We start from the raw sequence: 15,245 nt of genomic DNA on the forward strand, positions 1-15,245 counted from the left end.
ATATACCTTGTTCCATGTCCTCTTTTGAACCCAGCTTGAATTTCTGGCAGCTCCTGTGGATGTACTGCTGCACCTGTTTATGAATTATCTGCAACAAAAATCTCCTTGTATGTGATATTAATGATATTGTCTGTATTCTACTGGGGCACCTGTCTTCGGGATGGAGGCAAATATAAACCACTTCCAGTTGGTTGCCCAGGTAACTGTCTTCCCAATGTCTTGGCATTTACTACTGAGTGCTTTCAATGTTTTATTAGCTTGTTGAAATTTCTGTCTGCATTTTGTCAATTCCTGGAGTATTGTTTTTTGCTGATGTCTTCAGTGCAGTTTGATCTCCTCTCTCCAACCTATTTAAATGGTTGTCAATCAATTCTTTTTGGTACAATGACTCTTGTTCCTTCCATCTTCTTTTGGTGTTTGCTGCATCATTCAAAATTTTGTTCATAGACTCTTTCAATACTCAATCTCGAGGCTTGAACTTTTTCCTCAGTTCCCTCAACTTGAGCTATGCCTAGTGCTTCTTCCCCCTGCAGCTCCATGGTTTTGTACATTTTGTGATAATGCTTTACATTGTCTTCTTGAACTTCCTTTTGGAATTTTCTCTTCACCTCTTTTATTCCATCATTTTCTCATTTGCTGTAACTTTTCTACTTTGCTCAAGAGCCAGTTTCAGATTCTTTTCTGTCTTCCACGTTGACTTTATCCCCTTTTCTGTCTTTTTCATGGCCGTTAGCTTTCTTGGATGATGTTATTGATGTCAGGCCACAGCTCATCTGCTCCTCAGTGAAAATCTGTTTTTGAAATGTTCTCAAGTAGGATGTATTCAGAGTATGTATTTTGGCTCTTGCGTACTGTTTAAATATTCTCTTGGTGATATTTAACAGTGCTAAACTCAGAGCTATACTTGACTCGTACTAAGTACTCAATCACTATTATAAATCAGTGAACAAACATGAACGGAAGTAGTGTTATGTTCTGTAGAAAGATGGAGACATCGTGAGAAGGACCTCGGAAGTGACTTTATAGAATTGCTCCTTTTAAGGGAAAGAGGAAAGTCAGCGATGGATTTTAGAAGTCCAACGATTAATAACATAAAACATACTCCCACTGTTTTATTACTGACATATCCCTTCATATGGCTTCCTTGTAGACTTCAGATCCCCATACTGATTACTTAAAACATTTTACCTTGATGAGAGCTGAGCCTCTTGAGAGACCTTAGAATCCTCTTTTGTAGGAGAAAGGTAAATCTGTGAAAATCAAACATACCTTTAATATGCAACCTCTCACAAGTGAGATTAATATTGTGTGGCAACTGTCAATCGTTGTACGTATTTTACTTAACTCTGTGCTGGGCACTGGGCATGGTGCACTGTGCATTACAAACATTATCTCACCTAACCACTGAAGAATCCGACATTCTTATCCTCATTTTACTTCTAAGGAAGGCCCACCTAGGCTCTGCAACTTGCCCAGGGACACCCAACTTGACTGGAATTGGATGGGTACTCAGAAACACATTTCAGTTCTTTTCTGGAGAGTCTTAGTTGCAAGCATTCCCATCAATACTAAGATAATTTGTTTGTCACATAAATGATTCAGTGCTCAAGGATGTGTTGGATTAATACTTCTATTACTGAAGTATGAATCAGAGATAGTATTAGATTATTAACCCCGTTATTAACACTACTGGATTATTAACTCCATCAATTTCCACAAAGTGTTTACATATATATCAGAATTAATATGATATTATTAATTCTTATGTGAAAGGGCTATGTCTTTAGACACCTTTAAAAAGTCCCTGGCTTTATGTCTTTAGGGTTCTTACACTCAGGGCACTTTCAATAATTTATCCAACAAATAAATAATTAAAAGTGAGTCATATGTAAATTAGGACCTTTCCTTTGGGCTCATGGAACCACTTTTAATGTCTGCATAAGTTTGTGTTTTACATGCTTATTATATACAAATTCAAAAGTAACAAAATGACCTGAAAAAAACTAGACTTTCCCATCATAAGTGCTTTTGTAATGCTGATGGGAAAAATGGTTATGTTTCTCTTTAGTGGGTTGAGCACCAGAGATTGCAAAGTGCCTTTAGGAGCAATTATGGAGAACCCTTTGGGGAGGAGAGTACCTATGTTTTCTCTATTCCCAAAACGTTTGCTTTAGGTATCCTTTGAGGGCTAGTTAATGTTTTAGGTCATTCATTGTAGTATGATTCCCTTCACTAGTCTTAAGTCCTTTAATGATGTTTATGTTCCATAACACTCTGTGTGGACTTAAGTGTAAAATGAGTGGAGGCAAGCACCTCTCATTAAAAAAAGCTGCTTTTTAAAAAAAAATCATTTTATTAGGGGCTCATACAACTCTTATTACAATCCATACACACATCAATTGTGTAAAGCGCATTTGTACATTCATTGCCCTCATCATTCTCAAAACATTTTCTCTCCACTTAAATCCCCGGCATTAGGTCCTCATTTTTCCCCTCCCTCCCTGCTCCCCCCTCCCTTATAAGCCCTTGATAGTTTATAAATTGTTATTTTGTCATATCTTGCCCTGTCCGAAGTCTCCCTTCACCCACTTTTCGGTTGTCCGTCCCCCAGGGAGGAGGTCACATATAGTTCCTTGTAATGGGTTCCCTCTTTCCTACCCACTCTCCCTTTACCCTCCCTGTTTCGCCACTCACACCACTGGTCCTGTAGGGCTCATCCGCCCTGGATTCCCTGTGTTTCCAGTTCCTACCTGTACCAGTGTACATCCTCTGGTCTAGCCAGACTTGCAAGGTCGAATTCGAGTCATGGTAGTGGGAGCGGGGAAAAAGCTTATTCTTAAAGGAAGTCTTGTTTTTTCTTTTCCCAGTGACCCCGAAGTTGGCTAGACCAGAGTGTCAGGATTGTAACTAACTGTAAGAACAACAAAATTCCTCCAAAACTTAAACAAGTAAGAGGTCTATTTGTCTCTTGCAAACATTAGCTTGGAAATAGGCAGTACTCGGTTGGCACGACTGCCAGTGTAAAGAACCCAGGCTCCGTCTATCTTCCTCTTGTGCCTTTTTGTGTGGCTTGTTTCTGTGTTGAGACGGCAGCCGTTACACTTGGAACTGTGTCTGCATTCTAGGCAGGAAGTAAAAAGGAGGACAAAGGGGCTTATAGGGAGCTTCCCATGTATGGCTTATAGCTAATTGGCACCCTCAGCTTCTGGGAGTCTGAGAGATCAAGTACTACCACAAAGTCATTAAGCATATAATCGCTGGAAATAAATTTGCAGTTCTGATAAGAAGAAGATGGGCAGATATTGAAAGTCACTAATAACGTTCTCTGGAAAATTCTCAGTTGCTAGTTAGAGTTAGCTTTGACTCACAGTGGCCCCATACAGAGCAGAATAAACGTTACCCAGTCCTATGCCAACTTCTTTATCCTTGGCATATTTGAGTCCGTTATTGTGGTTATTGTGTTCCATCTCATCGAAGATTTTCCTGGTTTTCGTGGTCCTCTACTTTACTGATTTTCTAGTCTTTGGACTTTCACGATGATGTAAGTGAATCAACGTCATTAGCTAACTAATGTTGTTACTAATGTTGTTGGTGCCCAAATGGGCAACAAGACTCTGGGAAGTGGTGATGATTCCTTCAACACCTTCTTTGGTGAGAAGGTGCCTGAAAACATGTGCCCCGGCCTATCTTCATGGACCAGGAGTCCACTGACATAGCTGGAGTAAACAGTGGCATTCATAAACAGCTCTTCCACCCTGAGCAGCTGATAACTGGCAAGGAAGATGCTGTTAACAACTATGCCCGTGGCCATGATGCCATGGGGAAGGAGATCATTGGCCTGGTGCTGGAGCGCATCCACAAACGGACAGACCAGTGCACTGGGCTTCGGGCTTCCTGATCTTCCATAGCTTTGGGGATGGCACTGGCTTGGGCTTCACCTTCCAGCTGATGGAGTGGTTTTCTGTTGACTATGGCAAGAAGTCCAAGTTGGAGTTTGTCATATCCCCCACCCTGCAAGTGTCCATAGCTGTCGAGGAACCCTTGAACTCCATCTTGACCTCCCACACTACCCTGGAGTGCTCGGACTGGCCTTTACGGGGTCAGCGAGGCCATCTAGACATCTGCTGCCGCAACCTGCACACCGAGCGCCGGACCTCCACCAACCTCCCCCGGCTGGCTCATTGGCTGGATTGGGTCTTCCATCACCGCCTCCCTGCACTTTGGTGGCTCCCTCAACGTGTACCTGACGGTGTTCCTGACCCATTTGGTCCCCTACCCGCGCATCCGCTCTCCCCTGGTGACCTACTCACCCATTGTGTCAGCTGAGGAGACCTACCACCGGTGCCTACTTTGAAAGCACCATCCAGATGGTCAACTGTGGCCTTCGCCACGGCAAGTACCTGGCCAACTGCCTGCTCTACCGTGGGGACGTGGTGTCCAAGGATGTGAACGCGGCCATCGCCACCATCAAGACCAAGCGCATCATTTAGTTTGTGGACTGACGCCCCACAGGGTGGTGCCTGGGGGAGACCTGGCCAAGGTGCCTCGAGCTGTCTGCATGCTAAGCAATACCACAGCCATTACCGAGGTTTGGGCCCACCTGGATGTATGCCAAATGGGCATTTGTGCACTGTGATGTGGGTGAAGGCATGGAGGAAGGAGAATTCTTCAGGCCCCAGAGGACCTGGCCACCCTTGAGAAGGATTATGAAGAAGTGGGCATGGAGTCTGTGGGTGGCAAGGATGAAAGTGAGCAGTTCCAGGGGGTTCTGGCCCCCGCAGCATCCTGATCACCTCTCCCCAGTAGTGGGCCTGTCTTTCCACTGTGCCCCAACCCTCGCTCCACAAATCCAGTCAATGTGACAAGCAAAAAAAAAAAAAAAGTTCATGATGTCATTGGTTTTAGATATATAGATCTGTGTTAGTCTGGGTACTTTAGAGAAACAAATCCACAGGTACTCATGTACAAGAGATAGTTTTATATAAAGCTTAAGTGCGCATCAAGAAAACATCCCAACCCAGTGCTGCCCAAGCCCACAAGTCCAACGTTAACCCATATGTCCGACACCAATCTACAAAGTCCTCCTCCATCTCACAAAACACACACAATGATGCCGACTGCAGGAGGAAAGCCAAATGAGTGAATGTGTAAGCATCTCAGCGCTGGCAAACAAAATACAAAGTGGCTCAACAACAGCAACAGAATGAAACAGAAAAACCGGAATCAAAAACAAGTAGGAAATATTGAAAATTGGACCAATTAAACATTGGATCAAGAGGGAGAACAAACGACAAGGTGTCACAATTTGACCTAACTACAGCTGTTACAATCCCCACCATGTACTCTGTTTGGTGGCAAAGCCTTCCCCATCTCTGGTCTGCAGTCGGGATTCCCATGAGACCTAATCCCAATGGGGGACCCTGCAAATAGGTTTTACACTTTCCCTGCCTTTCATAGCCTTCTGCAAACTGGGAGTTCATGATTCAGATTCTAATACTGCTCCCTTCCCCGGGTTTCATTTTAATTATCGGAACACGCAGGTTAGTGTGCTTCTTCTGTGTGGACTTAGCTGGCACCTCACTTAGATGCCTGCTTGTTTTAAGACAAGCCTATCAGACCTCAGATGTTGTTCTTTGAGATAACTGGGCGCCATTTGTGTCTTCACTACACTATGGTATAGCATCCATATCTTCAGTATCACACAACTTCTTGCCAATCCAATGTTTTATACGTCTACCACTATGGACAGCAATCACAATACTTGACTGTGTTACCAATGTGATATTTCCATCACTGCTTATCCCTCTCCCACCCATTTCTCTTTACCATCCCTGAAAGCCATAAATAAAATTTGTTTTCTCTTTAATGGCCTTTTAAAATCTTTTTATTTAAGTGAGATCATACAATGTTTGTCATTTTTTATTGTCTTCTTTCACTCATCAGAAGGTCTTCTAGCTCCATCTGAGACAGCAGGTCTCCTACTGCCCACGTTGTCTTCCATTGTATGTATGCACCACCTTTTGTCTAGACTTTCATCTGTTGGACGGCGTTTAGGTGGTTCTTTCTTTGGGCTATTATGCATGGTGCTGCTATGAACATTGATATACAGGTCTATGATTGAGTCTCGACTTTTCTGACTTTGGGGTAGATGTAAAGTGTGGAATTGCTGGGTCACGTGATAGTTCTATTTTCAGGCTTGAGGAACCATCATGTGCTTATTAGACCTGCTGTAGTATTCTGTAGTATGCTGTAGTATTCTGTAGTATTCTGCATTCCTACCAACAATGAATAAGGGTTCCAACCTCTCTACATTTTTCACCAATATTTGTTAGTTTCAGACTTTAAATTTTTTATTTGTTATTTAGCCATTCTACCGGGTGTCTTTGGTTTCAAGAACACCCAACTAATATTTGTTGCAAACCTGCTATGAGGCAGGCCTGGTGTAAATTAACTTGCATTCTGGGGAAACATGACAGATGAAGTACAGTGAACACATTCAGATGATCACTGAAGTTCATAATGCCTGTGGAAAGGAAAGGAGCAGTGGGATGGGATAGTGGCCAGAGAGGGAGCGTCATTCGCCAGGATGGTCAAGGAAGGAATCTGAGGAAATGACATGAAAATGAGCCCTGAAGAATTAGGAAAAGCTAGTCATATAAGAACATGAGACAAGCTATTTCATTTTTTATGTATAGAAATGAATTAAATTGACTTTTTAAAATTTTCAAATAAGCCATGACATGTTTGTAATTTCTTCTGTTGCTGTTGAAGGGACACTGGTGACACTGTAGGTCAGGCCTCGGGCAGCTAACTACAACGTCAGTGGTTCAAACCCACCACCAATCACTCCCTGGGAGAAAGGTGAGGCTATCTTCTCCGGGACACATTTACAATCTCATAAACGTTACATAAAGTAGCGGTTCTCAACCTGTGGGTTGTGACCCCTTTGGGGGTCAAACAACCTTTTCACAGGGGTCGCCTAAAACCATTGGAAAACACATTTTTCCAATGGTCTAGGTATGGAGACACTGTTCCTCTATCCGTCTCCAGGTGGGTCCGCCCACATGCAGATCCGCCCACATAAGAGTATCCAGCATGAAGACTGTTTGTTACCCATGCTATACCATGCTTCAAGACAAAATTTCATTTATTTGTAATTAGAAATAAATATTTCACAAAATGTAATTACATATTGTTTTGTGATTAATTTCTATGCTTTAATTATGTTCAACTTGTAATCATGAAAATACACCCTGCATATCAGATTATGATTCCTAACAGTAGCAACATGACAGTTATGAAGTAGTAAGAAAATAATTTTATGATTGGGGTCACCACGACACGAGGAACTGTATTAAAGGGTCACGGCATTAGGAAGGTTGAGAACCACTGAAGAGTCTGTATGATCGGAATCAGCTCGATGGCATTAAGTTTAGTGTGGATTTTGGTTCCTGTGCTTATTTCCAGACATATCTGTCATTTCTTGAAACCTGGAAGCATACTTTGTAGTCATATACATCCGAGAGTTGCTACATCTGAAGTATGTTGCTGTACCTATTTCTGCTGGTTCTTATTCATGGAGCATTATTTTTTTATGTACTTGGTTATCATCGTCTGTGCGCTGTTCATTTTCCTTGAACTACTATTCGTGGGGGATTTCCTGATGACAGAGGAACCACTTCAAGGGTCACAATGCATATTTTGGGGACTACTTAGGTCCAAAATTGGGGCTGTAAATTCTTTTTTTTAAGTAAATAATTTTATTGGGGGCTCTTACAGCTCTTATAATAATCCATACATCAATTGTATCAAGCAAATTTGGATATATGTTGCCATCATAGTTTCCAAAACAATTTTTTTCTACTTGAGCCCCTGGTATCAGATCCTCTTTTTTTCCCCTCCCTGCCACCCTCGTGATCCCTTGATTATTTATAAATTATTTTAATTCTCATATTTTACACCATCTGCTGTCTCCCTTCACCCACCTTTCTGTTGTTCGTACCCCTGGAGTGGCTGGGAGGAGGGTGTTGTAAGTTGATCATTGTGATTGGTTCCCCCTTTCACTCCCTTCTCCCCCTTCTCCCCCAACCTTCCCCCTACTCTCATGGTTTTGCTACTTTCATTCATGGTCCTGAGAGCTTTATCTGTCCTTGATTCTGTAGTATGTTGAGAGCTCTCATCTGCGGGGCTGTAAATTCTTGAGTGCTCCCACTCATGGTTGACATCCTCTCAGCAACGATTTTTCTCGATTTTACCTTTCTTTTCTTTTGCTTTGCTCACTGCCACAGGGACTCTCCCGGAGGGAAAGCAGGGGTTGGCTATACTGCACGCTTTTTCTTTCCCCAATGCTTCCCCCTGGGGAGCTCAGTTCCTGTGGGTGAGAAGTGCGCTCTCAGACACACACCACTGAAGAAGCCTTGCTTCCGTTTCCTCCAGCCCACAAGGCCCTTGAGAACCAGCTTGATTTTCCAGGTTAGCAAATGGATGCAGAGCTAACATGCTGCTGAAGATTTCCATTTACCTTTCCTAGTTTTGGTCATTCCTTTCTATTTGGGCAGCTCCTCGATGCTGTTAGAGGATTAAACATGTTGAGTGCAGCAGCTTTATTTGATGTAAATCAGAAGCCAAGTACCTTGGTGCATTCTTGCCACCTCTTCAACTCCTAAAAGAACCCACTTCAATAACTTTGTTTTCTTTCACAGTTAGACAGGAAAGACAAAATGTTCAGGAACGTTTCTTGTCTTGTGTGATTGAGGCCTTATTCTTTTTTTTTTTAACTTTTGGGATTATTTCTAATTTGTGGGAGTCTGTGTTCTTTCCCGATGGCACCACTGACCTTAGACTTGTAAGGGGACATGAGGTGGAAACATGGTAACTACTGCACAGAGATTTGGGCATTTAATCTCTAGGAGATGTACAGAAGCTTTGGTAGTGCAGTGGTTAAGCACTTGAGTGCTAACTTAAAAGATGATGGTTCAAGTCCACCCAGCAGCTCTGTGGGGGAAAGGCCTGGCAATCCGATCCCGTGAAGATCACCGTTTAGAAAATCTTTTGAGGAAGCTCTGTCCTGTCACATGGGGTTGGTAAGCATGGGAATTGCCTTGATGGTAACGAGCAACAATTTCCCATCTATGTCTTCATAATCACCATTTTTCCTCCCAGACTCATCAAGTTGATTAGCCTGCTTTCCTTATTTAACATATTTCCAGAAAATAGCAGTTTGATCTGGAAGGAAAAACACCCAAACGAATATTCACGAAGGGGTACATTGGGAAGGAAAATCCGAGGCGCCCACTTCTTCAGCATAACCCCTGTTCCAGGTTGTGCAGGTCGACAGCTTCCGGGTCAACGTCCTCCGGTCCTTTCATGGCACTTCAGTTCTTGCTTGTCTGTTTCACGAAATGCATTTAGGCCCTCAGTTTTGTTATTGTTGGAATGCTACATAAGATGTACTATTTTCTGTTTAATTTTATTTTTTAAGGTTATGACTTATCTCCTTCCACTCTGGTATCTCTTTTATGTCTTTTTCAATGATCTGTGTTTTCGTTTGGCTTTATATGTCCATCATTCATCTGAAGCATACTCAGTTTACTTGTTTTGTTTTTCCTAAATGTGTTTTTGGTTTATTTTTATAGAGCCATTAGAAGTCAGATGAGATGATTTCTCTTAACTTTTATTTATAATATTGGTAAACACTACTCTCAATATGTATTTGTCTCTACACATATGTATACAAGTGTATGTAGAATTACACATATAATGGTAAATACACCAATATTACTATAAGGGTTCAAGTTCATAAGTGCTGGGTTTTATTCCAAACAAAACATGTTTTGACATGTCTTTGTGATTTGTGAATGGCTGCAGACAATTTCTCCCAGTAATACAACTGCCTTAGTTTTATTAGGGTGCCTTAAAAAATCCCCAAAGATTTTGAGGTCTAAAACCCAATCCTAAATTTACTGCCATCAAGTCCAGGCTGACTCATATGGACCTCCTGTGGGTTTCTGAGACTGTAACTGCTTATGGGAATAGAAACCCCAGTCTTTCTCCCAAGGAGCTTCCTGGTGGTTTCAAAATGCTGACCATGTGGATCCTAGCCCAACATATAACCACCACACCACTGGCACTCCTCAGTGCTAATATAAAAATATTAACAAACTTCAAGTGTACAGCATCTCAAATCACTGAAATATTGCAACAAGTTTACAAGGAATGCTACCCTACATAAAACAGCCATTTTTAGATGGAGCGAGCATTTTACGGAGGGTCGGAGAAGCCTCGCAGAAGAGTAAAGAGAGAAAAGAGTATTCTGTGAGCATTCCCTTGGGAAAATGTAGCTCATCCGCTGTACAGTCCTGACGTTGCCCCTTCAAACTTATTCTTGTTGTGTAAACTCAAGGGACACTTCAAAACACAAATTTAAGTCCACTGAGGATGTCAAGATTGCCAATTTAATTGGTGTGCACTAGAGAGCTCAGAATTCTTCAAGGAAAGGCTAGAGTGATGGAAATACCACCTTCAGAAAGTGTGCAGACTTACATAGAGTCTGTGTTGAGAAGTAACAGCTTTGCATGTTTATATTTTTGTTTTTAAAATATTTCTATGATTTTTATTCTCTATACTTTTTAATTCACCCTCATGCAGGTCCTCGTTGTGTGCTATGGAATCAGTTTCCATTCAGAGCGAGTCCATGTGACCTAACAGAACTGCCTGAAAGGACTTCCTAGGCCCTCATCTCTTTTTTTAAAAATCATTTTATCGAGAGCTCTTACAATGCTTATGAGAATCCATACATCAATTGTATCAGGCATATTTCTACATATGTTTCTATCATTCTTTTCTGGACAGTTACTTTCTATTGAGCCCTTGGTATCAGCTCCTCTTCCCCCCGCCCCCCTCATGACCCCTTGATAGATTATAAATTATTATTTCCATGTCTCACACCGGCCACTGTCTCCCTTCCCCCATGGTTTCTGTTGTTCTTTCCCAGGGAGGGTGTGTGGTTGTGTGTTGATCAGTTTCCCCTTTTCCCCTCCTCCCCACCTTCTCCCTTCCCATCTGGTATCGCTGTTCCCATTCCTGCTCCTGGGTTGTGTGTGTCCTGAGCTCTTATCTCTTATCTACAGATGTGTACATGCTCTGGTCTACTCCGAAGTGAGAGGCATCACTGGGTCATGGTGGTGGGGGGTGAGGAAGCCTCAAGGAACCAGAGGAATATTGTGTGTTTCATTGGTGCTTTACTGCATACTTCTTGACTCATCCCTTCCCTGTGACCCCTCTGTGGGGGATGTTCCATGTCTACAGATGGGCTTTGGGTCTCTGCTCTGATCCTCCTTGTTCTTAACCACATGATTTTGTTTGTTGGATTGTTAAGGGTCTTTTGATGCCTGTTACCTGGTCCTGATGACACCTCATGCTCTCACAGGCTGGTGTGCTTCTTTCATGTGGGCTTGTTATTTCTCTGCTGGATGGCCACTTGCTTCACTTCAAGTCTTTAAGACCCCAGATGCTATATCTTTTAATAGCTGGGCACCATCTGCCTTCTTCACCACGTTTGCTTATGCACTCATTTTGTCTTCAGCAATTCTGTCAGGAGGGTGAGCATCTCAGATTTCCAATTTGTTAGAACAACATGTTTTTGTACTGAGGGAGGGTATGAGCAGAGGCCTAAAGTCCATCTACTACCTCAGTGTGTTGCCATATAAGTATATGTACATAGGCCAATACTTATATTTTTATGGATTAATATAATTACATATGGACACTCCTATGCTCATGCCTCTATCCATAGTTTTGCTTCCTAGATCATTCCTCTGTTTTCTTTTACCTTCCTTCTGCCCCACCATCATGCTCGCCCTACTTCTGCCTCACTGTATTTCCTTTCAGCTAGACTGCTGTTGCGCCAGGTTTCCCAGGACCTCTATGCCCACCTCATTATTGTTTTTTATTCCCTAGTTGTTCTCCTGTCTATAGCGCTGTTTGCCCATCACACCTTCCCCCACCCTCTTCTCCCCCTCATTCCCCCTGGGACCGTTGATCCCATTGCTTTTTCCTTGAGCTTGCTTCCCATGCCTGTCTTGTTTAAATAGGCAAACCAACAATGGCATAGTCCAAACAAATAGAAAAAAAAAAGAGAGAGAGAGAGAAGTAGAAAGGAGAACCCCCAAAAAACAAAACAGAAACAAACAAAAAACCCCTAACAGAAACAAACACCCCCCCCCCAAAAAAAAAACCCCACCACAACCACAGCAAAAAAATAAATAAACAACAGCAACAAAAAGAATACTTCCAGGACTGTTGGCTGACCTTTAGGACTATCTCCCCACTGGTCCTGGGGGAATTCTGGGAACTGCCCCTCCTAGCCTGAAATTTATTTGGGGGTTCTTTAGGGGCTTTGTGGCTTTGCTTTGCTCCTGTGACTGATCTGTTGTGTTCCCTTCTTGGTTTGCCCCATTGCGGGGGGTGGGGGTGGGGTTCAGACCACACTTCCTCCCTGTTGTGTGTCCCCAGTATTGTCCTCTGTCAGAGTATGCTCCAGTAAGGGGACATGTCGTGAGCTGTCGTCGGCCCTGCAGTCACCTCTGTGCCTTAGCAATTCCATGCTGCCTAGGCCCTCATCGTCACAAGAGTAGATTATCAGGCCTTTCCTCCCCCGGAGTTGCTCATTGGTTCAAGCCATAGGCTTTTTAGTCAGTAGCTGACTGCTTAACCACCAAGGTTTCTAATATATACTTGCGTATCTATGAATTGAGTATATATGTACATGAACATACACATATATGTATAAGAGTGTGAACCCTGCTTTATGAAGGTGTGAGAACAAGAACACTCTATTAATAAAACCTATGTCATCAAATCTGTCATTTAAAAGGGAGCCACCTTTCTAAATTAGATAACCTTTTGTTTTGTAAAATACAGTGATAAGACATTTACTAATAAAATAAATTTCCTGACATGGGTCCTTAAGGTTGAAGCCAAGAGAACAAAAATCTGCTTATAGTAAAATAAGAATGACGGCATTATCAAAAGCAGTTGTAGAAAGAGGACAGAAGGGGCTTTGGAATAAAGAAAGCACACCGGCAACCTGGCTACAGACAAACCAAAGGTCACTGGTGGCGTTGTGTGCTGCCGAGCCCATTTCAGTTCACAGAGACACTAGAGGACAGACGAGAACTTCCCTACAGGGCTGCCAAGGGATCATCTTTATAGGCACCGGTTACTGGGCCTTTTGACCCGTGGAGTGGCTGGTAGGTGCATTACATGCATTACGTTGATTCCTCGGCGCATTCAACCACTCCACCACCGCACCACCGGGGCTTTCTGGTGCAGGGCTTGATCACATTGCAATAAACGTGTTGGAGGATTGTGTCATCAACCCTGCAGTGAAACTCTCCCATTAACTAATTTCTTCCTGCACATAGAACCTCCGATTGAGGATGTTATTTATTTATTTATGGTATTGTTATGTACCTCAATTTTTTAGTAAGGGCAGCAAAGGATCACCACGTATTGAGCAAAGTCTTCAAACTGAAGCATTTTCTTCTTCACAGAAGAGTCGGGGCCAATGCAAGAACCCAAAGACACTTTCAGATGCCATCATAACCTCCTCAAAGATATCAGAAGGCCTTTCATCTTTGACATGAGAACCCACTCACTGCCCCTGAGTCGATTCCGAAGTGGCACAGAGGTTCCAGCACTCAGCTGCGGATGAAAAGAGGGGCACTTTGAGCCCACCAGCGAAGCCATGGGAGAAAGATGCCAGTTTCAGTAAGTGCAGCACCGGAAGCCCTATGGGGCACTTCCACTCTCTCATATAGGGTTATTATGAATTGGAATCAACTTAGGGGCAATGCATTTTTTTAAAAACTTATCAATAATGCCGGTACAGGGGAATAGTAAGGGTTCTAAAATTGATGGCAAGGAGGATGTAGCTTTTCTGGTGGTATTTTATAAATTGAATGGTATCTAAGAGGAATTACTAAGAGGAGAATGATGGGTAAACATGATAGCGAGGCAGGAGGGGAATAAAAAAGAGGAAAGAAGGAAAATATATATGTATAATTGTAAATATAAATATATGTATATTTGTGTATATGCAACTGCAACCGGAAGCAGATGGACTTTGGGACTCTACTTAAATCTTACCTCAGTAGTAGTCCAGTTTGTTCTAATAGTGTGCCATTGTATGATACTCACCTTCCCAACATGATCACTGAAGACAAAATGGGTACATGAGCAAATGTGGTGAAGAAAGCTGATGGTGCTCAGCGATTAAAATAGTATCTGGAATCTTAAAGGCTTGTCATTAAACAAGCAGCCATCTAGCAGGGCAGCAACAATGCCCACAAGGAAGAAGCACACCAGCCTGTGTGATCATGAGGTGTTGATGGCAAAAGGTTATCGGAAGTTCAAGAATAAGCAAGCAAATAGATGTGAAGGGGTTTGGATGTAGTGGAAACCCCAAACCCTCCTGTAAGATAATTAGACAATCCCTCTCAGAAGGGCCACATGGAAGGGAGGATAAGTCCAGGGTGTTGTATAGCACTGATGAACCATAAAACTATCCTCTAGTTCTTTAATATTTCCTCCCCTTACTATTATGATTTTTATTTGTTTTACCTCACTAATCATGTTAGATTTGTGTATGTTCATTTGTATACTGAAGATCATTCAATACATGAAAGCCAAGATAGATAGCCCTTCAGAAACAGTAACAGGAGTAGCTGTTCCCTCAGGGCACAGGAAGGGGGTGGGGGAGGAATAGGGAGCTGATTGCATTGATTACTGCATAACCCCACATGAGGGGATCAAGCAACAGAATTTATGTGAATGGATACATTGGATATATAAGATATGGGGAAAGAACTATAATGGGAGTGGGGTAAGGGTTCCTAGGGAGGAAGGGTATAAGGGGGAGCTGATAGCAAGGAGTTCAAGAAGAAAGAAAATGTTTTGAAATTGATTGTGGTGGCAATTGTACAATAATGCTTAATGTGGTTTAACTTTGGAATGTTATAATATTTGTAAGAACTTCCAATAACTGGTCAAAAAAAACCTTATAAGGTCATTATAAGTCAGATGAGATGAGGACATGAGACTCTAATAAAAGTGAAAGTCTAAGAAAGAAAAAATGCTGTAAATTGAAAACCCGAAAGCTAAAATTAAAGTTCCTGAGAAGAGCTTAACAACAAACGTAACAAAACATGATGAACAAAGAGAGAAAGAGTGAGGAAGTTGGTGGA

At 42.3% G+C, this 15,245-nt stretch overlaps 1 pseudogene; it reads left to right on the forward strand.

Annotated features, from left to right (window-relative positions):
- The first annotated feature begins 3,599 nt into the window (after positions 1-3,599).
- LOC101655968 lies at positions 3,600-4,354 on the forward strand (annotated as a pseudogene).
- The last annotated feature ends 10,891 nt before the right edge of the window (positions 4,355-15,245 follow it).

The sequence above is a fragment of the Echinops telfairi genome, unplaced genomic scaffold, assembly GCF_000313985.2.
Source record: "Echinops telfairi isolate 266 unplaced genomic scaffold, ASM31398v2 ScPeMD7_31;HRSCAF=116, whole genome shotgun sequence".
Taxonomy (NCBI): domain Eukaryota; kingdom Metazoa; phylum Chordata; class Mammalia; order Afrosoricida; family Tenrecidae; genus Echinops; species Echinops telfairi.